The sequence below is a fragment of the Rhinolophus sinicus genome, linkage group LG01 (genome assembly GCF_036562045.2).
Source record: "Rhinolophus sinicus isolate RSC01 linkage group LG01, ASM3656204v1, whole genome shotgun sequence".
Taxonomy (NCBI): domain Eukaryota; kingdom Metazoa; phylum Chordata; class Mammalia; order Chiroptera; family Rhinolophidae; genus Rhinolophus; species Rhinolophus sinicus.
Window position 1 is genome coordinate 67333036 of NC_133751.1, and position 26986 is coordinate 67360021.

A 26986-nucleotide genomic window follows, 5' to 3' on the forward strand; every position below is an offset into this window, starting at 1 on the left:
CACAAAGAAATCACTTAGGCATTTTTAAATATAAATAGTGGATTAAGGTATTCAAAGATTGTAATCCCTTTTAAAAGTATGCATAGACTGAAATGCAAGGAGAAGTCTTGGATATGAATTGGAATATGGGGTAGTGACGTTTATTTCTAACTAAATGCTGCAGGTGTGGTTTAGGTTCTCCTAGGTTTTGGTTATATCACTGCACTCTTTCTGCTGGAGTTTAAAAATGATGATGAAGAAGGTGAAGGTATTAGAGTTTGATCTACTGAATAATTCTAGAATTTCTGTGATTCCTGAGGTGTGTTGGATTTTGCTTCCCATAGAATCCATAAGAATGATGATTTACCTGACCAAAAGAGGCACTGGCCCTTAATATTGCTTAGTTGACTTCGTTGGGTCTTATGTCATTGAGGCATATGTAGGAAAAATTTTTTTCCACTTCCAGTTTGGTCTAAAGGAATTCATTTATGTTTTCTTCCGGTACTTTCATGGTTTTCTATTTTAATTTTTTAATGCAATCGTACCTATATATTTTTTATGACAACCCAAAATTTATTATCTGGTTATTTTATTTTATTTTTTTATTAAAGCTTATTGGGGTGACGATGGTTAGTAAAGTTACATCGGTTTCAAGTGTACAATTCTGTAATACATCATCTATATATCATATTGTGTCTTTATCACCCTGTTGTGTGCCATTGGTCTTTCTATTCATATGTCATTATCACATTATTTTGATTATAGAGGCTTTGGAATATATTTTGATATCTGAAATGAAAGCCTTTAACCCCCACCCCTGGCATTGCTTTTCTTTTTCATGATTTTCCTGGCTTTTCTTGCTCACTTGTTATTCCCAATGAACTTTATAATTAACCAAGAAAAACCCTGATTGTATTTTTATTGGAATTATGATAAAATATGAATTAACATAGGGACAGTTAATATCTTTATGAGGTTGAATCTCTTTATCTAAGAATTTGCATTTTCTTTCCATGTGTTCAGTAAGTTTTGTGTCTTTTAGAAATGTATAGTTTTCCTTATAGAGGTTTTAAATATTTGTTACTAAGTTTGTTGCTTGGTGTTCTATTCATGTATTTATTTACTTGCTTACTTACTTTTTAAATTACTTACTCTCCTAAACAAAGTCTTCTCTTCCCTATATTTCTCACTGGCGTTTTGTTTCTGTATAGGAAAAGCTATTGATTTTTGTAGGTTAATTTTGTGAACACCCAGTTGGCAAAATTTTCTTGTTGTTTGTGGTAGCACAGTGCTTGGTATCTGTGAGACCATGGACAGGTTATTCTGAGCCATTTTCCTGATCTGTAAAGTGCAGATAAGAAAACCAAACTCCCAGAGTGACAGAGAGTAAATGAGATCATATAGTAAAGGGCCTATTATTAAAGAGCCCAGCACGTAATAAGCACTTGACTACTGATATTCATTAAACAATGTAAATATAATGTGATATGACATGATATGTTATTATCATTATTATTCTTTAAAGTATTGCTAATATACTATTGAATTATTGAAGGTTTATGGAATCAGAGTTTTTACTGCAAGAGTGGAGTGAATTAAAGGAATAAAAAAACTTACACTTCCTGGTAAACCTTCGTGATTTAAGAGACTAGGACCGAAGAGTAACTCTGAGATTAGGGTATTTTGTAGCTGTGCACATGTATTTCCATTACTTCTGTTTTAATTATAATTATTGCATGCAAGACTCCTTAGCTTGGAGAGTAAGTACAGGGAACTTCTTGACACCTAGAGTGATGATTCAGAGCAGTTCATAGAGTGTATTGATTCCAGCACTTGTTAATGACCTGAATGGATATGATCATCTAATTTAAAGTCCTGTAACTGTTATGTTCTACTGCAAGAATCTGGCAACTTTTCTTAGTAAACAATGTACCGACTTGTGAATTGAGGTCATGTAGGGTAAATACTGAACACATATGAACTTGTGATGGTATTTATTGATGTAAGCAGAATAATAATGCTTGCCAACCTGTTATGTAACATTTTTGATAAAGTTGATGGAAAACAGTAATTGATAAAAAAAGTTGTCCAATATGGTGGTTCTATGACTTTTAAGCTTCTTCGCTAATTTAATAAAATGGATATCAACATTGCAAATACGCTTTTTGAATTCATCTGAAAAAAATCTATTGTTTAAAATTGAGAATGCCAGAATTTCAGGGCTTATCTTATTTCTCCTGATGGCTGTTGTGAGGGTTAAGTGAGATAATGTACTGGCATTGTGATGCCGGTACTAATGATAATACAGGTGCCTGGCTCATGATAAGTGCTTGAAAATGGTAGTTATTTTTCTTGCTATTATTTTATTATTACCTTTGCTAGTTCTTCACTCCCACCACCTACACATATTTCCCACCTGCATATATTCTAACTGGTTATATTGTTCTATGCTTAGAATAAATGTATGAAATATGTCTCATGATGGTCATTTAAGAATAATCATAAAATTATATACCTATTATTTGCCAATATTGAAACTAGCTAAGGGTGAGGTAAGACTCTATCACTGGAGCATGCGAAAGCTTTAATTGCTTGTGGATGAAATTTCTGTGGCGCTGCAAGGATGAAAAATAATTTCTTTCAGAGAATTATAGGTACATTTTGTCCATAGTTTAGTGTCCCAGTGTTCTGGCTTAGCATTGAATGTAATTAGCCCTCCACAGCCTCTCAGTGTCCCTTTGTTCATTCATTCATATGGAAAACAACATAGAGTATCTATTAGGTATAAAACATTGTTCTGGGTAATATGAGATATTAAAATGGCAAGATTAGTTAGATGAACTGCCTCTACTCAAGAAGTCTAGTAGACAATTCAGACAGCAAACCACTAGGTAATGTGTAAGGACTTTGGAGCCAGATTATTTGGTTTGAATCCCTGCTCTGAAATTTACTATTAGGTTGGTGCAAAAGTAATTGTGGCTTTTGCAATTTTTTTTTTTAACCTTTTAAACCACAATTACTTTTGCACCAACCTGATAGTTATGTCACTTCAGGCAAGTTATTTAGTCTGAAACTGTTTCAGTTTCCTTACCTACAAAATGAAGCTGAAAATAATGCCTAGTGCATAGGATTGTCCTGAGGATTAAATGATTTGGTACGTGTACAGCATTTAGAGCAATAATGTAGTGAGCACTCAATAAATGTTAATTAACATTAATGTTATTATTAGATAAAGCAGAATAAAATTAATGCCATAAAACAATAAAAACAAAGTAATACAGTATTATAGAGGATGATAATACTAATTCTTACTGTATGTCTGGGGGCAATAGAATTAGAGGAGCTTTATTGGATGAAGTAATGTTTAAACTGAAACCTTGAATCATAATTTCTATAGGGCAGGGAAGAATACAAGAGTAGGAGTGAGTTGATTTCTAGGTTGAAGGTATAATCTAAGCCAATATTTAACGGTGGTAGAAAAGTAAAAATTAAAACTCCTGGGGATGTTGTAGTCAGAGACTTGTATGTGAAGCCTGGCTCCCTCGGTGTCAGCAGTGTGGCCCTGGGCAAAGCAGGCTCTGGTTGGGTTCTCCCTCCCGGAGTTGTGGCCGGGTAACTTTCTAGGCAGTAAGCTCCAATGGTAGGGCGGAGCTTGTCATGTGCTGCCTGTTGTCCAGTGTCTGGAAACCATTATTTTGTCCAGTTTTTAGTTTTTTAAGACAGAAAGCTAAGTCCTGTTTCTGTTACCCCATCATTTTTGGGAGCAGAAGATCAACGTATTACTTTTACTTTTCTCCTCATTGAGCGTAGGATTTATCATTTAATTCAGTTAGCCTTTGTATTCACTACACTGCATTACAAGTTTTAGTTTACGTATCTGTCGCCTCATTACACTGGCTTCTCTGAGAACGGGACTATGTCTGGTTCATCTTTATCCCCACTACCAACCCACTACTCTGTTTGGAGTCTGGAACATAGCGGGCAGTTAATATCTTTTACATTGAATTTAATCCCTGTGAATTGTACTTTAGTACCATACTGTGAAAGATTTTGAATGCTAAGCTAGAGTTTGGATTTTAATCAGTGAAAACCACTCAAGATTTTTGAGGAGGTAAGGGAAATTCCGTGAGCCTTTTTTTTTTTTTTAAAGAAGATAACTTGAGAAGCATAAATATGGATGACAGAGGTTAGTAATTGAAAATAATTAGATTACATATTTAGGATTCTAGGCAATAACAGTAGGAATAGAGAAGGACCATTTATTTGAGAGTAAAATTTCACAGTGTAAAGAGGTAAATAATGTTAGGGATTTCTTTAAATTCTGTTTTAGTGTCTTTTTTTTTTTTTTTTTTACTAAAATAAAGCTTGAATTTAAAATATTTTCTATAAAATGAATTATAGTTTTTTATTTTATCATGTAGTGATAGTTTTCATCTGTACATATCATTGTCTCTTTTTACGTACATTTTTTCTCATTATAATCTCTTTTCTTTGGATACTATACTTATATGTATCTTTCTTTCCCTGTTAGTTTTTAGGTTTTTCTGAAAGATTGCTACTTTTAGTCTTTAGAAGATGTTGGTAATGAACTCAGGGCTAAACATTCATTTTGTGCAGTTGAATGACAGCACCTGTAGAATGACCTAGAGTGAGAATTTTTCTCAAATAAATTTTAACTTTGATTTTGTAGTATCAATTTCCATCCAAATTGTCTTTTCTTTTTGAGAGAAGTTAGAAGAGCTACTAAGAGAGTAGAAGTGGGGCAACAACAAACATTAGGACAATTATGGATACTCTCCAATGCCGAACACTTGTGCATAAAATATAATAGTAGCTCTTTGAGAGTTAAAACACTTATACCAAGAACTTGTTTACAGTGGTCTGAAGGCCATTAATTAGAAATAACGGACTGAATATGTGTATAGGAAGTATTTCTCCCACTGAGTTTTGTTCAGTTCCACATAATCCTCTAAGGAAGTAGTGCTGCTTGTAAAGTGTGATCTAACCTGAGAAAAATGACACAATGTTTGAATCAACAATACAATAGCAACAATAACATGCTGACAGGTAGGGGGATTTCTTTTTAAAAATATTTTATTCTATTTCTCATTTCAGTTTCTTATGTGAACTATTTGTTACTCCTTTATAGAGAATGACACACACCATGACTACCATTTATTGAATCACCCTTTGTGCTGGTAACTGAACTATGAGATAAATATTATCTTATTATTGTTCACAACAATCTCATAAGGCCGATATTATTTACATTTTATCAATGAGGAATCTAAGACTAAATTAGATTAAGTAACTTCCATAAGGCTACACATTTGCTGTTGGCAGAGTTATTCAGAATCAATGGTATTTATTACAGGTAGAAATGGATTGCTGTCTGATGTGTGTATTGTTGTATGCAATGGAGTTTCTCACCAGTAAGCAGAGGAAGATGAGCTTTTTGGAACAGATGTGGGAAAGGAATGGGGAAAAAGGGCAGATGTTTGTGGTTTTGACAGGTAAGTGAATCAGAGAATAAAAGGCTGATGTCTTATTGTGGCACGTCTTTCCAAAGCCCTAGGTATTGCTGCTTTTGGTACTCCTTTAGACAACTGATATCCAAGGCAGCTGAAAAACTGCATTGTGCCTTGCTGGGATCAGCTGAGGGGCCAGGAGCAATGGTGGCAGCAGGGAAGGTTCTTATAACTTTCAACTATTTGGAACAGCTTTTGTGAGCGAACTTACTCGGTACAGCTATTCCAGACTGTTAGGGACCATTGGACCTGATGCCATGTGATGAGAGTCATATCAGTTTCCCTGCTGATCTGCCCTCAACATCTTAACCAGTGTGCTGTTTTGTATAACAAGCTTATTATTCAGTGTACTTACGTCCGTCACAGAAAAAACCTGCATCTATTCCTGCATACAATTCTAAACTTTGAAGTAACATTGAGCTCTAGCCCAGAGGGGTAAAATCAATTACATAATATGATCTCTTACTATAAATGAGGCACCCCAAACGTATATAACCAATTAGAAATTTTCTAAGTTTGTTTTAGTCACAAGAATATTTACACCTGGATGAATTGCAGAGATTAACAAACTCTGACTCTCCCAAGTTCCGCTACAAAGAAGTCTAGTTATTTGCCTTAGTTTCAAAAGAATAGTTTGCTAAGTATTTAAAAATGTCCATTGGCTGCCCCAGCCATTCTCTTTGGAAGCTTCTTTCTCATCCTCATGGCACATCTCTCTGGCATGCATGACCAGCTGCACGCTAAACCCTGTGGAATAAGAATTCTTTCATCCCTTTGTGTGATGTGTTTCATTTTCAGAGTTTGGATGATCCTCTTCGGCAGCAGCAGCAGGCATTGTTAGTTTCAATAGGCGGCCTGGATGCACAAGAGCAGTCATCATGGAGAGACAGGCTCTCAGGGTCTGTCCCTTCGTGCCGTGGTCTCTGTTAGATCACTTTCCCCTGCTGGATTCATGACCAGAAAAAAAAAAGAAACAAACTATATCCAAAGGAATCCAATTAAAGTACTTGAACTTCACTGACGTCCATCCTATTGTTTTCTTAACTTCCTAACCTATGGTTAATTATTCTGACCAGTAGAAAGGAATGGCATAAATACGAGAATTATCTCAAATTCTCCTCCCCCCCCTTTTTTTTAGTTTGAAAACGCATCGAAATTTTGTTGTAAAATATGAAATAATAATCTCCGTTTGGTATAGTTGAACTTTTTTTTGGTTAATGTTTTAATCTCTTCTCTAATATCTTGACCAAAGTCATTGCCAAGACTTATTGTATGAAACTGCTCAGCTTAAAATTTTGTTTCTGATCACCATCTACACTGCAGCATTAATTCATTCTGGGCACTTTGGCTTCCATGAATCTCCAATTGATCCCACTCCCACGACTGTGATATTCTCTTCCTGGTTAATCAAGAATTCTCTTTCTGCTCTGTCATCCATGCCATTGTAAGAAGGAAAGTAATTTAGGCTTTTGGCTCTCAGCTTCATCATTTGTGAAATAACCTCCCCAGACTCTAAAGTTCTGTGTCCAAAATACAAACTAGGATTTCCAGTAATAATAATTTACGTGTGTATGATGATTGATAGTTTCTAGAGTTTTTTCATGGATTTTATTTTATATAGTTCTGATCATAGTTCTGTGAGATGGGGAGAACAGGTATTTTTCTCTTCTTTTTCAGATAAGGATACTACAGCTCAGGGAGATGAAGTAACTTACCCCACATCAAACAAGTAGTAAGTGGCTGAACCTGAACCTTAAATTCAGTTTTTTCCCACATAAGGTGATGGTTTCCTTTCGTAGGAAGTGTCTTCTTTTATTAATTATAAGTTTGTGTTTATGTTTATGCTTTGGGAAGGGTTTCCTTATACTTAATTGAGTTTGGGGTAGAATTTTGTGATTAGTTTTTATCAGTGAAGGTGTCTCCTAGGATTTCCAATTAAGAAAGATAAGAAGGAATGTGTTACCTTTCTAGTATAGAATTTTGGTATTATTGTAAACCCCTCTATCAAATTTAATTGTATTTTCAATTGTAAATCCATTCTTCCAGAAATGTAATATACTTATTAAATAGTATTCTTTGTGAATAGGGAAGCTCTGACTATAGTAGAAGCCAATCTCTGCTTTAGGCCAATAGGACACTCTCTGAAAAATGGTACATTTCTATTTATCTGTTTACCTGATGGTATGCTTATCTAGAGTCATTTGTGTGTGTCTTCAGTTTTGTTTATTCCAGTCAAATGTGCAATTGTCATTTAACTATGCAGACTGATGAAATATGAGTAAAAAGTATAAAGGGTTGTTGATTTAATGAAATTCAAGTTGAGTGCTTTGGAAAGATTTTGTAAAGGTGAATCACTAAAACAAATTTTGGTTTAAATAGGAATGGGGTACATAACTGTGAAATATTGCCTGGGGTGGGTGTAAAAAATCTGGAAGGATCCTGCATTTAACTTGCTTTTGTAAGTCCTTTTAAGCACTCACCGACTTTATATAAACCAAAACCTTTAAACTGTCACTGAATTTAAGTAGATGATACATTGTGGTACAATTTAAACAAGAAGAATGATGTGACTTAGCAAATCAAGTGTCAATGGCAGCCCTTGGTCCTAAATCAAAAGTTTGGTCAATAGGTGGATAATTTTATGTTTTAACTTTAAATAAGCTAAATATGTTAAAATTGCTTTAACTAACTACTTTGTGTGTCTCAGTATCCTGTGTAAAATGAAGATGAGAATAATTTTACCTAACAAGGACAGTTTTTTGAATGTGTGAGGATTAAATGACATAATACATGCATAACACCTAGAACGGTGCCTGGCACAAGTACTAAAAAGTTAGCTATCGTCGTCATCATCATCATCATCATCAGCAGCAGCAGCAGCAGCATTTAAGATTATCTGCAGTAAGGCTTATGTATACATTTTAAAAACATAACCTTCTGGAACAGTAACTGCTTTTCCCTTGCTGCTTTTAGGACTGTCTCTTTGCCTTTCACCTTTGCCATTTTAATTATGATATGTCTTGGTGTGGGCCTGTTTGGGTTCATCTTGTTTGGGACTTTCTGCGTTTCCTGGGCTTGTATGTCTGTTTCCATCGCCAGGTTAGGAAGGTTTTCAGCCATTATTTCTTCAAATAGATTCTCAGTTCCCTGGCTCTCTCTCTTCTCCTTCTGGTATCCCTATGATGCAAATGATGGTACACTTGATGTTGTCTCAGAGGTCTGTTAAACTATCCTCATTTTTTCAGATTCTTTTTTCTTTTTGCTGTTCCAATGGCTGTTTTCTTTTACCTTGTCTTTCAAATCGTTGATTTGATCCTCAGCTTCATCTAGTCTGTTGGTGATTCCTTCTAGTGCATTCTTCATTTCAGTTATTATATCTTCACTTCTGACTGGTTCTTTTTTATGGTTTCTGTGCCCTTTCTTATGCTTGCTCTGTCTTTGTTGAAGTTCTCACTAAGGTGAGCATCCTTGTAATGACTGCTTTTGACTCTGTCTCTGGTAGGTTGCTTGTCTCCATTTTGTCTAGCTCTGTTTCTAGAGTTTTCTCCAGTTATTTCATTTGGGATGTATGTCTTTGTTTCCTCATTTTGGCAGCCTGTCTGTGTTTGTTTCTATGCATTAGGTAGGGCTGCTATATTTCCCAGTCTTGCCCTGTGGGGCCCAGTAGTGCAGTCTCCCTGGTCACCCGAGCTGGGTACTCCAGGAGTGTCCCTTGTGTGGGTTGTGTGTGTCCCCTTGTTGTCGTTGAGACTTGATTTCTGTTGCCATGTCAGTAGGTGGTATTGACCCTCAGGCTGACAGCTTGTAGCATTTGGCCACATCTATAGCTTACAGGCTGCTGTGTGTGTGGGGGGCTTAGGTCACAGAGGGGGATTCACCCAGCGGGCTCTGGTGCCTGTTGAGACAGCCCTTTGTGTGTGTACTGATTGTGGGGCTAATTGGGTGGTGCTCCGCTCTGCTCTGAAGCCAGCCTTCAAAGTATGTTGGTTCTGGGGCCTCTTGGGAGGAGATTTGGTGCAGGCCCAGGTCAGCCACTGCCTGTGACCAGCCGGGGACTCCCTGATAGGAGCTACAAAGCAGTCCATGGTTGGTCACTGCCTATGCTGTACCTGGAGGCACGTGGGAGAGGCCACGCCATGCTGCAAACTGAGGATGGCTCCACCAGTACCGGGTCTGGGGTAGCTCTGCAAAAAGCCAGGACACTCTGAGGCCTGCTGCTACCTGCCGGCTTTCATATGGTTCAGCTGCTGACAAAGCCTCCTGCATTATGCAGGTTGATTGACGCAGGGTCTCAGTGAGTCAGCAGCAGTAGAGCTCACCAGGCCAGTCAGATTCAGATTTGGCCTGTGGGAGCGGGCACAACACAAGAAAGATGGCTTCTGCCTGCTGGCTGCACGGGAGAAGGGCTCTATGTGGGAAAATGGGGACTGTCCCTCCAGTCTTTGCCCCGAAGTTACACAACTCAGACTCTCCCCAAAGGTCTCCAATGACTCCAGAGTCACCGTCCCTCCACCAGAACCCAGGTGAGTGCCTATGTGGGCCCTTTAAGAAGACGTCTGGATTTCCCACAGCCTTCTGTTCCACCTGCATGGTTGGCATCCCCACTGTTTTTCACAACCAGAAGTTGTGGGGGCTCCTCTTCCTGGCACCAGTACTCCAGGCTGGGGAGCCTGGTGTGGGGCTGGGGTGCCTCACTCCTTCAGGGATCCTCTGTGGCCGAGATAGCTCTCCCAATTGTCACCTGCCACATGGGGGGGTGGGCTTGCCAATTTCACGTTTTCACTCCTCCCAGTCTCAATGTGGCTTCTTTTTTATATTCTTAGTTATAAAACTTCCGGTCAGCTAGACTTCAGATGGTTCACCAGACTGATAGTTATATACTTTAGTTGTAATTTTGATGTATTCACAGGACAAGGCAAGCACAGTGTTTATCTACTCTGCCATCTTGGATCTCCACCAAAGTCCGAGAAACTACTTATTTCCTACTCCCACCCCACCCTTATTTTCAGGATTTATGAGAAGAGGAAATTTGACTATAACTACCTGTTCTCAGGAAATGCTGAAACCTCAAAATGTATGTGAGACATAAGTGAAAGGGTTAGGTGTAGTCTCAGCTGAAGACTATCAAAAAGATTTGGATCTGAAGAGTCTGAAGCGTACTTGTGCAATTGTGTAGAATACTTAGATGGCATCTATCCACCTTGAGCCTAGATCTAGCCTAGGTGTTTCTCACTTAAATGAACACTGGGCTTCACATAATTCTGTCACAACTGTAAATAGAAAACAAACAAAGGAAAAGAAAATACAATCTTGACAAAAACTCCTAGTAGCTAAACTCTTAATAGTTGTGTGGTAGTCAAATACTGATTCAAAGTTAGGCATTGTACTGTTTTCCATCAATTCCTAAATGCTTCTGCTGACCAGTAAGTTACAGGTTTTCATTAATGAATCCACATTTAAAAATTGCGTTTTTGAATGGGAATTCAGCTTTTACCTGCTTTCTTTCTGAATGCTGCTATAAACATTTTCATGTCATTTCACATTATGTTTTCCTACCTAAGAATATACTCCTTCTAGGAAAGAGGATCAAACTTCAGGGTCAGAGCAACACCAACACTGCTGATTTTGTTTTTAATGTTACAATATTTGATTCAGTGCTTGTGGCATTAGAATGAATGCACTTGAAACTCCTTTTATTATTATTTAAATAAGTGATACCACTCACCTTCTATAGACGATTTATATGACACTTACATAATATTTAGAAACTAAAGCAAATAGGTAGCAAAGTGGAATTTAAGATGTTTTCTACAGTTGAAATAATTTTTAAATGATTATTCTAAAGTTATTAAGTACCCTTTTGGGTCTTTAAATAGTATAAGTATCACCATTGGTCACTCTCTGTGCTTATTATGGAATTTAGATCTATCTGTTTTTCATATTGTAGCCCATCCTTACCTGTCATAAAGTTTTTGGATAAAGAAATATTGCCTTTCAACGTCATGGCTCATTATAGCATTGGGATTACGTCAGCTCATACAAAGTACATATTTTTACCCATGAATATTATTTAACCTTTTTCTCTACTCCGTCTTTCCTGTGCTTTCCTTTTAATCATTACATGTCCTATAAATTCTGGCTGTACTCAGGTTTTTGCCCTCAGGTGTGTGTTCACATATTTTTATTTGCTCTTCTGTATGTCAGCATTTGTTAATATGCATTCCTCTTTCTAACCTATACTTTTACTCCTTAATTTGTTGATCAGCCATTATTTTTTTTATCTACACCATATCCATAGAGTTATTTTACATGAAGACAGCAGTGAAACTTATAAAAATTAGGTAGCATCCCAGAAACAAGCAGTCTTTATAGTGAAGTACAATAGGCTAGGTATTCAGGCTTCTACCCAGTGAGGATCTACCTGTTATATCTTTTTGTTATACACGATTTTTAAGCAAGTAGGATTCAAGAAAATTTTCTTCTTCATATGAAATTTCTGTTAGTCAACACAATATTCAGAATTCCTTGCTAAGCACCTTTCTAGGCAGAGAAAAGAGTCAGTTTCAGTTTGAGTATGTTCAGAGTGCTCTGTTCTTAACTCATATCCCAGGGGCCCACCCTCTTGATATGTTAAAATTTAGATTGTGGATTAAGGCATTTCTGTAACTGGCCTGGGATGCATTGCTAAACTTCAGGTGATGGGTTAATACATCACTGGGAGTGTTTTGCTGTGACAATAAAATGGAGGTAGGCAAGCAGGTTGGCTTTAGTGCGTAGTGGTCAGAGTATCATGGTACCTGAGGTTGATATGGTAGAAGAAATGATGAATTAGGTGAATGTGCAAATACAGTGGTACTTTTTCTATTTTGTTTAGAAGGCAATTTGGATATCATTGCAACATGAAATGCAATAACTTGATCAAATTCCAGCTAAGAAAGTTCTCATTTCTCTGAATTGGAGAAATGAATGGAGGACAATCTAAAAATTAGAATATTAACAACAGTGACATCTTTCTTTTGCTTATTTTTCAGTTGGTATTTTTTTGTTATGGTGAAAAATTTTGCTGTGTTATCAATTGAATAATTTAACAAATGCACAAAGAAAAATCAGACTGATGTGCCATATAAAGATCTGCTGAATATATACATATACTTAAAAAAATTATGTATTCATGACATTTTGACTAAGTTGATCAACTAATAATAAATTCCATTGAATTATTTGGCTTATCAAGAGGCAGATAAGCTATTGCTGCCTGGATTTGTTGGCCTGATGTTATCTATAATTTCATTTAATTATTCATTTATTCATTCATTCATTCACTGGGCACTTATTATGTTGGGGATTGTATTTGTCAAAGTAAATAATGCAAAGATGATTAAGCCATGGTCCTTGCCTACTCAAATTTGTAGTCTAGTGGCTATTGTATAAAACATTCTTAGATTTGGCCTTTACTATAATAATGTATTGATAACTTAATTATTTCACATCCAAAAAGTCTAATTATTATTGTTATAATCATATATGTAATTTGCATCTTCAGTATTCTAGCTATTATATTCAATGCACTGTCAATACCTTTAAACAGATTATAATCTCTAAAAGAAAACATAAAATATCACAAATATGAATATTAATATTACGGTAAACCAAATTTTATCAAATACTCCTTATAGGGTTAATACTGGTTTTCAATCATACCATCCTCTTTTCTTTCGTCTGATTCCTTCTTTATTTGGGAGAAGAGATGGGAGCGGACAACTGGAATTTGGTAGTGAAAATGTAGTGTGAATAGAAAACCCAACAACAGCCTTTTGGTTTTAACCTGGTTACAAATGCCAAGTTAAATGTCATGTTAGTAGGCATAGGAGATGAGATGAAGAGATGTGCCGGTGCCTTAGGTGAAGTGTCTTATATGTGCCATGCTAAGGATCTAGAAATGAAGTGGGAGCCATTTAAAGGCTTTAAATAAGGAAATGACTTCTTAGTTATGTTGAGAAGAAACCAACACACTTCATCAATTGAGTGAGGAAAAAGGGGTGTAAAGAGAAGAGACTACAGTCTGTGAGACCAGTTAGAAGATAATTAACAGTAATCAGGATGAAATACAGTGAGGGGCTGAACTGAAAACAGCTGCAAAGCTGTGAGGAACATCGAGAGGGATGGATTCAAGAGGTTTTTAGGAGGCCGAATTGATAAGATTTGGGGACTACCTAGAGGGAGGGGTGGGGGCTGGATGCTGTTAAGGAAAAAGAAGTTTAAGATGACTCTTGATTTTTCCGTGAGTACCTGTGTGGTACTATTCATGTAGGAAAAGATTATTTTAGGAGAAGTAGGTTGCCGGCCAGCCTGAGGTCGGAGAGTGTGAGGGTGGGAGATAAGGAAGGATATAAATAATTCACTTGACTTTTAAGCATAAATTTACTTTGCTTTGAGAAAATGTGGTGTGGGGGCAGAGCCCCAAAAAGCAGTTTCCAGGCTCTCGGCCTCACATAGAAAGGTGTTGGCTCAGGTAGTAAATGGCCAACTGTGATTGCATGGCCATCAGCTGTGGCTAGTTGGCCGTCAGCTGTAACCAGTGAGCCATTGGCCACTAATATAACTGCTGTGGCTACGCTAGCAGAGGGAGGAAAGAGAGAAAGAATGGGGGCTAGCAAGAAGATGGCGGCTGGGCTGGCAAGCGTGGATGGCGGTTTGCGGACAGTGTGGATCCAGCCTCCAGTGAGAGTATAGTGCCGCCAGAGAGAATATAGTGGTATGACTCCCCTACCTATGGCTCCGTGGGTGTTCCTTTTTGGCCTCACCATATCCTGCGTTCTTGTATGGGGAGCGGGACCAGAGACCCTGCAGGTCTCCCTGCACGACAAATGGCGCAGCGAGCAGGGTCTCCCGCACGACACGTGGTGTGATCCTGGGACCTGAAAGCATAAAAATTAGGGTAACTCTGGCATGTTGAAGCAGGCTAAGGAGAGAGAATTTCATGGGAGACTGCTGATTAGGGAATTTTAGTGGAAAATAGAAAGTCTGGAATCAGATATTTATTCTTGGAGTCATTGTTTCCTTGATTTTCTTTAATGGCAGCTTTCCCCCATTTTGTTAACCAGAAACTAAATGGCTTTCTCACATGTTTTAACCTTATGATGTGATGTGGCTGGGCGTCCTTGGAGAGGAGCAGCTTTAAGGAGTTATCTGTTTGAGGAGGCAGTGTGATAATGAAGGCTAGTTCAAGCACCAGCTGTATGAATTGCTAGATAAATAACCTTGCATAAACCACTTAACCTTTTTGGGTTTCCATTTGCTCACCTCTAAAATAAGAGGGTTGAATTGGATGATATCTGAGAAGCTTTTTAACAGTAAAAAAACCTATGATTTTATAACCCTGTGAATAGCATGATTATACCTGTAGGTTTAACGTCTTTAGAAACTTCGACAACAGACTTCCAATTAAACCCGGTGATTGAACGTGTTTTTCCTCATTCCTTTCTAGTAAGGGACTAAAAATGTGAGTAAAAGACTGAAAAATAAATAAACTTTAAAAAATAAATAAACATTCACAGGCATAGGAAGAGCAAGAAACATATATATGAAAGAGATACAAGTTTTGGAAGATGTAATGTGGATGGAGGACTTAGTAGAACTGAGAAAGTTACATACAGTGGCTGGAGAGTGTTGTGCCAATGAGACAGCAAACCAGTTTATGCTCCAGATTTGGCTCAAGAATTGGAAACAATACTTCCTATGGAAGACAATCTACTCAGAGAAATAGGAGAAGATGGTACTTCCATGAAACATGATAGAATGATCTAAAAAAAGGAATAATCAGAATAAACACTCTTATGATAGCTGATATAACTTTAATAGGATTGAACTTTTCCTGAAAATACAGCAAAAAGTCAAATAAATGGAAAATAGGAGAGAACAGATAAAATCAGACAAACATTCTAACAAGCCGAAAATTTGATTAATAGAAGTTCCAGAAAACAGAGGAGAGCAAAGAAAATGAGAGATTATAATACAAAATTTTTCAGAACTGAAGAACATGAATTTCTAGTTTGACCCAGGGTCTTCTGGGTGCTCATAAAATATCTAAAACAGATCTATAACAAGTATGTAATGAATATTTTAGAATACCAGCCATATAGAGATAATAATAGAAGCTTCTTGAGAGAAAATGTAAACCCTACATACACATTGGCTCAAGAATCAGGTATCTTGCATAGCTAGAAGATGTAGCTTTAAAATTCTGAGGGAAATTACTTTTAACTTCTAATACTATACCTAGCCAAGCTATTAATCAGGTGTAAGAGTAGAAAAAAGACATTTTTAGATGCATGATCCTCTAAATTTATCTTTCATGGTTGCTTTCTCAGGAATCTTTTGGGAGCATGTGTTATATCCAAATGAGGCGAAACAGGAGAAAAAGAGGAAGACAGACTTTTAAGGAAATAAGTGATGAGAATGAGATGAGAAGGGTGAAGGGAAGTTCCTGGACAGCAGCTGTGCATTGATCTTAAGAATAATCAGTCCTTAGTTAAGCAGGAAGGTAGAAAAAATCCAGAAAGGGATGTGTTCAAAAGGAAGAATTGGAATTGATAGAATGCTTCATGGTTGAGAGTATGAAGTATATTCAGAGAGGTTTTACATTTCTGTTGCAGAGCTTGGGAATGGGGGACAAAGGTGGCAATATTAACTCTAGGAAGGAAAATTTGTTGCTCAAGGAAGGAAATATGTTAAAAATATATTAGTTAGCTAAATATTAGGAGAATGAAAATAAGGGAAATGGTGGTATAAGAGAGCTAAGTCTTGACCTTCCACAATAGGAAATTAATAGATTATGTCTACCATTTACAAATAAAAAATAAGAGTATAAGCATATTATTTAGAGATAAAGATGTAAACACTAGAAAGAATTTTGAGAGGAGGACTCAAAGTTGGAATATGGACTGCTTTTTAAAAAAAAATTTTATAAGAGTTTATTTGAGCCAAAATGACGACATATGCTGGGGAGAAACATCTCAAATGTTCTGGAGATTAACAGTTTTGCAGCTTCTTTTATACATTTGAAATTATAGGAGGGAGTGTCAGGAAGATTACATAAAGGTGGGAGAAAACAAGGCAGGGATTGGATTACAGAATAGGTAACAAGGTTATGTGTTTTCTTGAGGGTGGTTATTTCAAATATGTGTTAAACTAGATGCACAGAAACAATGGATAGGGCTTACTTAAGGCAAAGATAAACCTTTTACTAAAGAAGTTATATGCCTGGAGAATGACCATGCACTATTACCTGCCCAGTTAGGAATTTATGATCAGATCACCCTGTGAGGTTACTTTCCATAGAACCCCTTTTTTTTTCATCCATAGTTCTCCCTTTTGGTCATAAATCAATCCAAAGGATGCACTGATGACCAACCTTTGGGTCGGATAGTGTGGTCTTACAGCACTAGGAAGGTTCATTTCTACTACCGTGTTTCCCCAAAAGTAACACCTAGCCCCATCAGCTCTAATGCGTCTTTTAGAGCAAAAATTAATATAAGCCCTGGTATTATAGTATATTGTATTATATTATATTACATTATATTAATTATATTTATATTATATTAGACCCAGTCTTAATATTATAGTAAAATAAGACCAGGTCTTGTAGTAATTTTTACTCCAAAAAAAGCATTAGAGCTGATGGTCCGGCGAGGTCTTATTTTCGGGGAAACATGGTAGGAAGTCTTAGTATCCACGTCAACTTGTTGACATGGGGATGGGGCAATACTGTAACCAAGGGATCTGAGTTGAGGCTGAATTTTCCCCAAATGGGAAGGGCAGGTGAAAAGAAGGCAGTCAGGTCTTATGCCTTCACTGGGAAAACATACTTTGGATTATTTCTATCCAGTGAACACTCATGATCCGAGTTTTGTCTTCTGTCTCATTTTCCTGTATTTGGCACCTAGTATAACATTTAAATAAGTCCTAAAAAGAGGACTAACAGTCATCCTATACATGTTCAGTAATCATAAATAGTTGGGACTATAGAAAAACCCAAAGAACAAATATAGCTGTTATTATTATGACTAATATCATTAGCAGACAGATAAAGACAATTGATTTCTGAGTTCAGTATCAGTATACAGGCCTTACTGATGTCTTTGGATAGCTGTCTACCTATAATATAAGCAGCTTCTCATAGAGGACTCTGATGACCGTTGTATGAAGAGGCAATTCGCAGAGCCAAGTGTCAGAGACAGGGATAGATGTCCATTCATGGTTAGGTGCCAGATAAGGTCTCTTCCAACAATGTTGGAGTGTCCTTTATTTGATGTCCTTTCCAAAAAAAAAACACAATATCTAAAGTATTTGTCTCCTGGGAGCTTGCTGTAGAATTGTGTGTTTTTTTTAAATATTGTATTACTATTTAACTAGCCAGCTATACAGTTAGACGTATTACTTTGAAAACAATGAGAAATGATCATTTAAAAGTTCTAACATTAGGAATATAAGTATTTTGGATTTTGATTTTTCAGATAGAAGACTAACTATTGAGGAAGTGTACATGTTTCACTTATCTGGAGGAATTAAATGGTTTATACCCTGGCGTTGTTGAAATTTGGACATTCTGTCTCTTGAGAATAAATGTTATTTGGAGGGGTTTCTTCTTATCCCTATAAGGTACACGTGTTGTTTGTATGGTAAAAACTATGGTAAAAAATCTAAAAGTTGTTGCTATAATTCTCAGACCTCAAGTATATGTTCTAAATGAAAGAAAGTCATTAACTACTGATGGCTAAGGAGAAACAGAAAACACATGAGGAAACTTTCATTTAACTTCATAGGTATAGTCATATAAGACAAATTAAGCATAGTTCACATGTTAAACAAAGAATAGCTTTCCGTCATTCCAAGTAACGTCTAAATACTTAAGATCAAAAACTTCACATGGGTAGTTTATGCATTCTCATGGAATGCTTTTAACTGTTCACTGACTCATTACCTACTCATCTATAGCTAATGTAAAACCACTTGTGTTGTGGTTTACAGAAATATGGAGGTCATATGATTCAGTGCATGCAGTTCAGAATTTAGATTATCTTTCAATAATCAAAAACATCCTTTGCTAAAAAATCCAGTGTGAGTGTGCTCAAAATACCAAGTGCTTTTGAAGTTTTAAAATAAAAATCTAACAACAAATGAACAAACAAAAAAAACCCAGAAAATGTAAACAAGTGTTTAGCAGACATCCTTAAACCTCCTTGAGAGAATTTTTAGAACATAAGAGACATTAGAGGCAGAGACCGAGGTAGAAAAGGAGGGAATTTCTCCTTGAATTTTTTTTTTTTTAAACCAAGGACATTTGGTGTTGAGAGGAGAAGGAGAGAAGAAGAAATGAAGAAAGAACACGATTTGTCTCAAAGAATTATTTTGTAATTGATTGGAGCTCATAAAGGTTTTCATTGATAGTTGTATGGGAGGGAGAATTCTAAGTTTCAATGCTGACACTTTGAAAAGTTGCCCTGTTGTTGCAGCTGCTTGGGCAGCCTTGCTCAAACATCAATGGTGCATTGTGGCAGCTTGCTCTGCTTCCGTGTTTCTGATGGACGTTCTCCAGGCAGTGAAGGGCAAAGGGGCCGGCAATGCTGGTAACTGGCATAATAGAAGTTGTTGGACCAGTTTACAGTGTATGTGTGTGAACTGAACACTTAATGACAGATTCTGTATTATGGTCAGTCTAAGTTCAGGGTCAGAAAGTACTTTCTGGTCAATTAACAGAGATGGGAATATATATATATACACACACACATGTATATATATATATTTATGTTGCCTTCTTGTGGCATAGAGTGCGTGTTATTTAGTTTTCGTGTAGTGATTGGTAGAAGAGACTAATGTTTATGGCTTGAAAACAAAATCAGTGTGTACTGAGGTATAACCAAACTGAAATATTTACATCCTAAAAATTTTGACTTTTATTGTTCATGTAAAAATTTTGACTTTTATTGTTCATGATACTTAATTATTGATTTATTAGGATATCCTAATTAAATATTTTCTATTTGTGAAAATATGTTCTAGTTTTTTTTTCAGCTCTCTTCTGTATATCCAATAACACTCTAATTTATTTTTTTAGAATCATAAATTATAGAAGGGATATGAATAGTGACCTCATACTGAATAGATAGGGCCATTACTTGGAAGAATATGACATGCTAGGAGGTGAAGCAGAGAAGGAAGAGATAATCAACATTTATTTTGCTTGTATTATTCCCTGTTACAAGGCATAACCTTCATATTGGAAGCAGGGAATGGAAATCAGTGATTTAATTGGTTAGTAAGGGACCATTTTGGCAAATTTAAAATTTCACAGAATTTGGCAATTATTTCAGAACAGTTATAACCATAATTAAAAAAAACCAAAACCCTGCATGTTTATATGTGTGTTTTTCAAAGCATTGTCAATATATAGTTTTACTGGATCTTTATGGTGATCTTGAGATGTAAGGAGTTACAATTATTCCCATTTTATAAGTGAAGAAAGAGAAAAGCAAGCAACTAAAGAATTTTGAATAGTAGGTACTAGGTAAGAACTTTTCACTTAATCTCCTTTAATATTCATTATAAGGAGGTAGGTGGTAGAAGAGAGTAAACAGGGTCAAATATATGGTGATGAAAGGAAAACTGACTCTGAGTGGTGAGCACACAATGTGATATATAGATGATGTACGAGTATTATAGAGTTGTGCACTTGAAACCTCTGTAATTTTACTAATCGTTGTCACCCTAATAAATTTTAATTTAAAAAAAAGCCAAAAAAATTCATTATGACCAAGAAGATGCTATTACCTCCATTTATAGATAGATGTGTTAACTGAAATTAAATAATTTTTTTTCAGGCCACACAGCTCTCCTTCAAAGCACCTAGAATCCAAACCTAAGGACTTTTGCTCCAAAACCTATGTTCTTCCCACTGAAATTCATAATTTTCAGATATAATCACATTTGGAGAGTTGGAAGATACAAGATACTGGATATAAGCAAATGTGTAAATTCTTAAAGATAAAATAAAGACAAATTTTGTAATCTGGAGTTAAATTTATCTCCAATAAAATTCTGAAATGAAATATTAAGTAGATTATTTGTGAGCATGTAGAAACCAAGGTGATTACTAAGAGCCACATTAGTATTTCACCAAGAGCAAGTCATGTCACACTAATCTCATTTCCCTTTTTTGATAAAGTTAACTAGGTTATTAGATAAGAACATTTTGCAAACATATATATCATAGTGTAAGCAAGGGATTTGACAAAATGATGGCAGTAGATTTAGGTAGATTCATGAGCTATTCGAAAAACTTTACTCAGTCATATTTGATTTTGTTTGTTTTTGGTAAATATTTATTAATGACCTACTTAGGAAAACATACTACTCTCAACTTGGATCTAGGAGAAAGATTTCCTGTAGAGGTGGCGTTTTAACTGGACCTTGAATTATGAATAGGATTTGTATAAAGAAATAGGGAAAAGGTTTGCAAATAATAATATTAGCTCTCATTTATTGACTATATACTCTGTTCTATTTATTCTTCACAAGAATCATTTTGAGGTAGATTCTGTATTATTATTCCTATATTAAAAATGATACTATGGTATAGACAGTTTAAGTATAACTTGCTCTATAAATTGTTGGAGTCAGGATTTGAACTTAAGCAATTTACCTTATAGCCTGTGTTCTGAAGAAATGAAAAAAAAAAAAGGTGTTAAGAGCAGGTTGTTTGGGTAATGATACACAGTTCAATATGGCTAGAATTTAGGAATACCTAGAGGAAGGTGTCAAGTGAGGTCTTTGATTTTGTTTTTGTCAATGTTGTTTTATACATCAGTGGTTTGAATGAAAAGATAAGGAATTTATATAAAATTTTAAGATTATTCAAAGATGAACTTTAATAGGAATAAATGTAATTTCTGTATTTTGTTTCAAAATATTAACATAACCAGATACCACATGAAAGACATGGTTTTTGCTTTTCTTCATTCTCTTTTTTTAAATATTACTTATTATATTTTTAAATTATAGTTGATATACAATATTATGTTAGTTTTAGGTATATAGCATCATGGTCAGACATTTATATAACTTATGAGGTGTCACCCCAATAAGTCTAATACCTATCTGACACCATACATAGTTATTGCAATATTACTGATTATATTTCCTATGGTGTACTTTACATATCTGTGACCGTTTTTATAATTGGTCATTGGGAATTCTTAATTCCCTCAATCCCCCTCCCATCTGGCAACCATCACTTTGTTCTCTGTATCTATGAGTTGTTTCTGTGTATTTGATTTTTCAGATTCTGCATATTGATGAAATCATATGGTATTTGTCTTTAACTGTTTGACTTACTTCACTTGCCATAATACCTCTAGGTCCATCCATGTTGTCAGAAATGGCAAGATTTCATTCTTTTTTATGGCTGAGTAACATTCCATTATATGTATGTGCCTCATCTTCTGTATTCAATCATCTATTTACAGGCACTTGGGTTGCTTCCATATTTGGCTATTGTAAATAGTGCTGCAATGAACATACGGGTGCATATATCATTTCAAATTAGTGTTTTGAATTTCTTCAGCTAGGTACCCAAGAAGTGGAATTGCTGGGCCATAAAGTAGTTCTATTTTTAATTTTTTGAGGAACCTCCATACTGTTTTCCATAGTGGCTATACCAATTTGAAATCCCACCAACAGAGCACGAGGGTTCCCTTTTCTCCACATGCTCACCAATACTTGTTGTTTGTTGATTTATTGTTGATACCCATTGTGACAGGTCTGAGGTGGTTTTAATTTGCATTTCCCTGGTTAGTGAAGTTGAGCATCTTTTCATATGTCTATTGGGCATCTGTATGTCCTCTTTGGAGAAATATCTATTTAGATCTTCTGCCCACTTATTAACCCCTTATCAGATGTATCATTGGCGAATATTTTCTCCCATTCAGTAGGCTGACTTCATTTTGTTGATGGTTTCCCTCACTGTGCAAAAATTTTTAGTTTGATGTAGTCTCATTTATTTATTTTTTCTTTTGTTTCCCTTGCCTGAGTAGACATATCCAAAAAAATATTACTAAGAGCAATGTCAGAGAATTTACTGCCTATGTTTTCTTCTAAGAGTTTTATGGTTTCAGGTCTTATATTTACGAGGTCGGACAATTAAGTTCACGAACTCATCCTAGAAAAAGTGCTACATACCTCATTGCTGAATATCACTATGGTCACCTTCAAAGTACTTCCCTTGGGAAGCTATATACCGACGCCAGTGCCTAGTCCACCCGTCAACGCAGTTTTGGAGCTCTTTTTCTGGAATGGTCATCAGAGCTGTTGTTGTATTACGCTTGATGTGCTGAATATCATGAAAATGTCTTCCTTTCAATATTTTCTTTAACTTTGGGTAAAGAAAGAAGTCATTGGGGGCCAGTGCAGGTAAGTAGGGAGGATGTTTCAATACAGTTATTTGTTTACTGGCTAAAAACTCCCTCACAGACAGTGCTGTGTGAGTTGGTGCATTATCGTGATGAATTGTTGGCAAAAAGTTCAGGTTGTCTTTCACACAGCCTTTTCAGCACTTCCAAATAGTAAACTTGGTTTACTTTCCAGTTGAAGCAAGTGCATAATGAATAATCCCTCTGATATCAAAAAAGGTTAGCAACATCGGTGCAGCAAGTTCACAAACTTAATTGTCAGAACTTGTATGCATTGATTTTTAAAGAACTTTATGCTGAGGAAAAGAAGCTAGACCCCAAAGAGTCTCTATTGTATGAATTCAATTTACTTATACTTATATTAAGACCGGGTCTTATACTAATTTTTGCTCCAAAAGACGCCTTAGAGCTGATGGTATAATATAATTAATATAATATAATATAATATAATATAATATAATATAATATAATATAATATAATGATATAATATAAATAATACCGGGTCTTATATTAATTTTTGCTCCAAAAGACGCATTAAAGCTAATGGTCCAGCTAGGTCTTATTTTTGGGGAAACACAGAAATATATTGTCACAGTCAAGAGAGATATTTGTTCGACTAAAGATGAATGAAGTTGTAATGGCAGCTCATCCACCAGAGGTATTGGGGAAGGCAGATGGGTGATGACATGTTTAATTCTGTGACTCTACAATAATTTTGAAAATGATGTACAAGTAACTGGAATATGAAGATTATTTTAATTTTTAATAGAGAATTTATACAGGCACATACTCTGGAATGGACAAACTCAAAGAATGCTCCAACAGAATAAATCAAACCATTTGAGGCACTAATTAGGCACAACCAATTATTATGCAGCTATTTCTCATTTCAAAGTATACTGTGAAGTAAAAGAGGAAACATTATTTCTTTTTTTTCCCCTTCTCGTATTAAGTCCAAACAACCTCTAAGTAAATATTGGTAACTACTGATATAAATTATATGCCTTAAAATTGAGAAGGAAGGATTTGGTTATGAAAGAGCTAGATAGCTGTATGATTTAATTATCTCACTATGTACTGAGGATTCCACCAAATACTCTCATCAGAGAACATTATTTATACATCTGTATATCTTTTTGTAATAATTTTTGAAGAGACAACACTTAATGTTTACGTGCTTGTTAGCAGTGGTGGAATTCTGAACAGTTTTTTCTTCAGAAATTTCTACTTTTTTACATTTTTAAAATTTCCTATAAAAGAATAGTTTTATCATGGAAAATTAAACATACTTCAAAAATTATAATAAAACTCTTAAAAATTTAAATTTATGAATTTTTAAATTGAATGTTTTGTTTTGTTTTGTTTATATAGGATAATAAGTGGTGGAAATGAAAGCTTGGCAGCTTCTTCCAAAGAGAAAGTTTGCAGGAAGAAAGATGAATTCCCATTTAATAATACAACATAATTCTAATCCCATCTCTTTGACTCCATATTTCTTTAGTATGCAAGATAGTACTGTGGTCTAGGCACTTCCATCTTTAGAGAGCTGTGGTATTATCAAATTCTGATTAAGTTCATCCATTAAGAGATCACTAATACTGAAACTGTGATAATTGGAAAAAGAACCTGCTGAAATTTGTCTTCTGAAAAAGGGGTTTGTGAGGCACATTGAGATTATGACCAACATTACGAGAATATTTTCTAGTCTACTTAGGAGAACAAACTAGCTTTAAGAAATTATTTTAGTAATGTTAATTTCTATTCTTACAATTAACTAACATCTCTTACTTGCCTAAACATTCATTTAAGAAAGAAACACTAAATCTTAATCCTGGCCTCTACCAGCTTTAGCTTGCCAGCCACAAACTCTTACTCATCCGTCACCTCTCAGCTTAAACATCACTCAAGGGGATGTTCTTGAGCATATGTCAGATTCCTTTCTCAAATTATATCATATCATCAAATCTCATTTTTTTCCTCCAAAATCTTCTCTCTACTGATAGTTATGTAGTCATTTTTATGATTATTGATTAATGTCTTACACCCAGTAGACATTAGTTAAATGAAAACAGGCATCATGTCTATTTTTATTCTTCTTCTTATCATTCTAGGAACTAACATTGTATCCAAAAATATAATAGGATCTCAATACTTATTTATTTAATTAATATCTAAATGTCTGAGTGAAGTATTGAATGAATATACCCAACAGAAAATTTCGTCAAGGTACTTTAAACTTAAAGATTTAACATTATAAATTTTCAATGATATAATTTATAATTTAGGTAACACAAATTTGGAATTTTTGAGTATTGGGACAGAATTGGGACGTGAAATTGAAGAAATGCTTGAAAATGGTAAAGCAACCTTTAAAAATCAGTATTCTATAATTTTGTCTTCCTATAATTCTAGCTTGACTTTAGCGTTCTGTTGTTCTAATTGAGTTTTATAGTAGTTTTCATTTTACTACCATCCTTTGTTGTTAACTCTTTTCTGTAGATGAAACCACATAGTAATATTCTAGCTATATGCCCATATCAGTTTGACATAATGATTATAGCCTTTAATCAGAACTGGCATCCATACATAAAAAGTTTTATCAAGAAGTTCACTGAGTTCATATTTTCATATGCCAGTTAACCTATATTTATGAGATGGTATGTGTTTGAATATTTATGGCAGGGATTATAGAAAGTTAAAATCAAGAAACCATTGTGAAATGCAGAGGACCAATCATATGAATGCACAAATTTCCAAGTTACCTTACCTTGTAAAATATATTATAAATTGCTTTTCCATAAAAATATTTGATAACGTAATGCTAGTTTTGGTTTCCAAGAGAAGACAGAAGAGAGCTTAATTCATTCGTTTACCCATTTAATCATTTAAAAAATTCCATACATGCCCCCAAGTAAGATAACTCTGATTATAAGTCAATGCTTCCCTATTTTTATCATGGAAAAAAAAACAAAAAACTTTGGGGGGAACTTTGGATGAAATAGATGTTTACTTATTTAACTTGCTATTTAGTAACATGAATAATTAAAAATAACACATAAAATAATGTTTTAATTACTAATATTGTTTTTCAATCCTAATTTTATTAACCAGTTTTATTCATATTCTTCACATACATTTTAAGAATTAGTATCTTTTCAAAGTTTTCTGAAACACATCTTTAATTTTATCTAAGTTATTTTAGTTATAGTATGTTTTAAATCCAGGTATGATACTGTCCTTAAAATTTTATCACAAGACACAAAGACTATTTGGATTAAGACTAGGAGAATTATTTTTAATTAAAATTTATTAGGGTGACAATAGTTAACAAAATTACATAGGTTTCAAGTATACAATTCTGTAATGCATCATCTATATATCATAGTGTGTGTTCTTATAGGTCATTCTGATAGAATAGTTAAAAATGGAGGCAAAAATATTTAAAACAGATTTAGTGTTTCTAAGCCAATACTAACTGAGGTCATTCCTAAGTAGTACTTTGTTGTTTAAAATAAAGTAATTCGGAGTGTGTCCCAAGACATGAGTTTCTCTTCTAAGAAACAGTATGAGTGAACAGTTTGCCTTATATTCTGAAATACACTATATTTGGTTAATACCTCCTATTCGTCTAGATGCTAGAGATATAAAAGTAGTCACCAGATAGTCCCTGTCCTCCAAGAACATATTGTATAGTGGGGGAGATAGACAGGTCATTGGACATTTTCAATACTGTATAATAATTGATTTTGAAACTAGTTACTACAGAGAAGTAGAAAGGCATATAGAAGTGACACCTCACTCAAGCCAGGGAAAACTTTGGTAGGACGTGATGGCTAAGATGATACTGAGAAGGTGAGTAGGGATTAGCTAGAGGTAGAAGTGTTAAGGGTATTGTAAAAAGAGGAAATAGCTTGTTCAAAAGCCTGGAGGTTAAGAAAACTCTGTGACAGGTTCATGGGTGTGCAGATAATTCAATATGGTTGGAGTGAAGTTTATAGGTGTGAGTGTATGTC

The 26986-nt window shown here is 35.2% G+C and overlaps 1 protein-coding gene across 9 annotated transcripts in view; it reads left to right on the forward strand.

Moving 5' to 3' along the window:
• Positions 1-26986, forward strand: part of ZBTB20 (zinc finger and BTB domain containing 20) — a 779143-nt gene that overhangs the window by 60920 nt on the left and 691237 nt on the right. For 2 of the 9 annotated variants that reach the window (XM_074331582.1, XM_074331583.1), the window contains exon 2: positions 7185-7239. The exons of the other annotated variants lie outside the window; for them this stretch is intronic. The gene's annotated coding sequence lies outside the window, so the exon portion shown is untranslated. The remainder of the gene's footprint in view (positions 1-7184; positions 7240-26986) is intronic. 9 annotated transcript variants of the gene reach the window in all.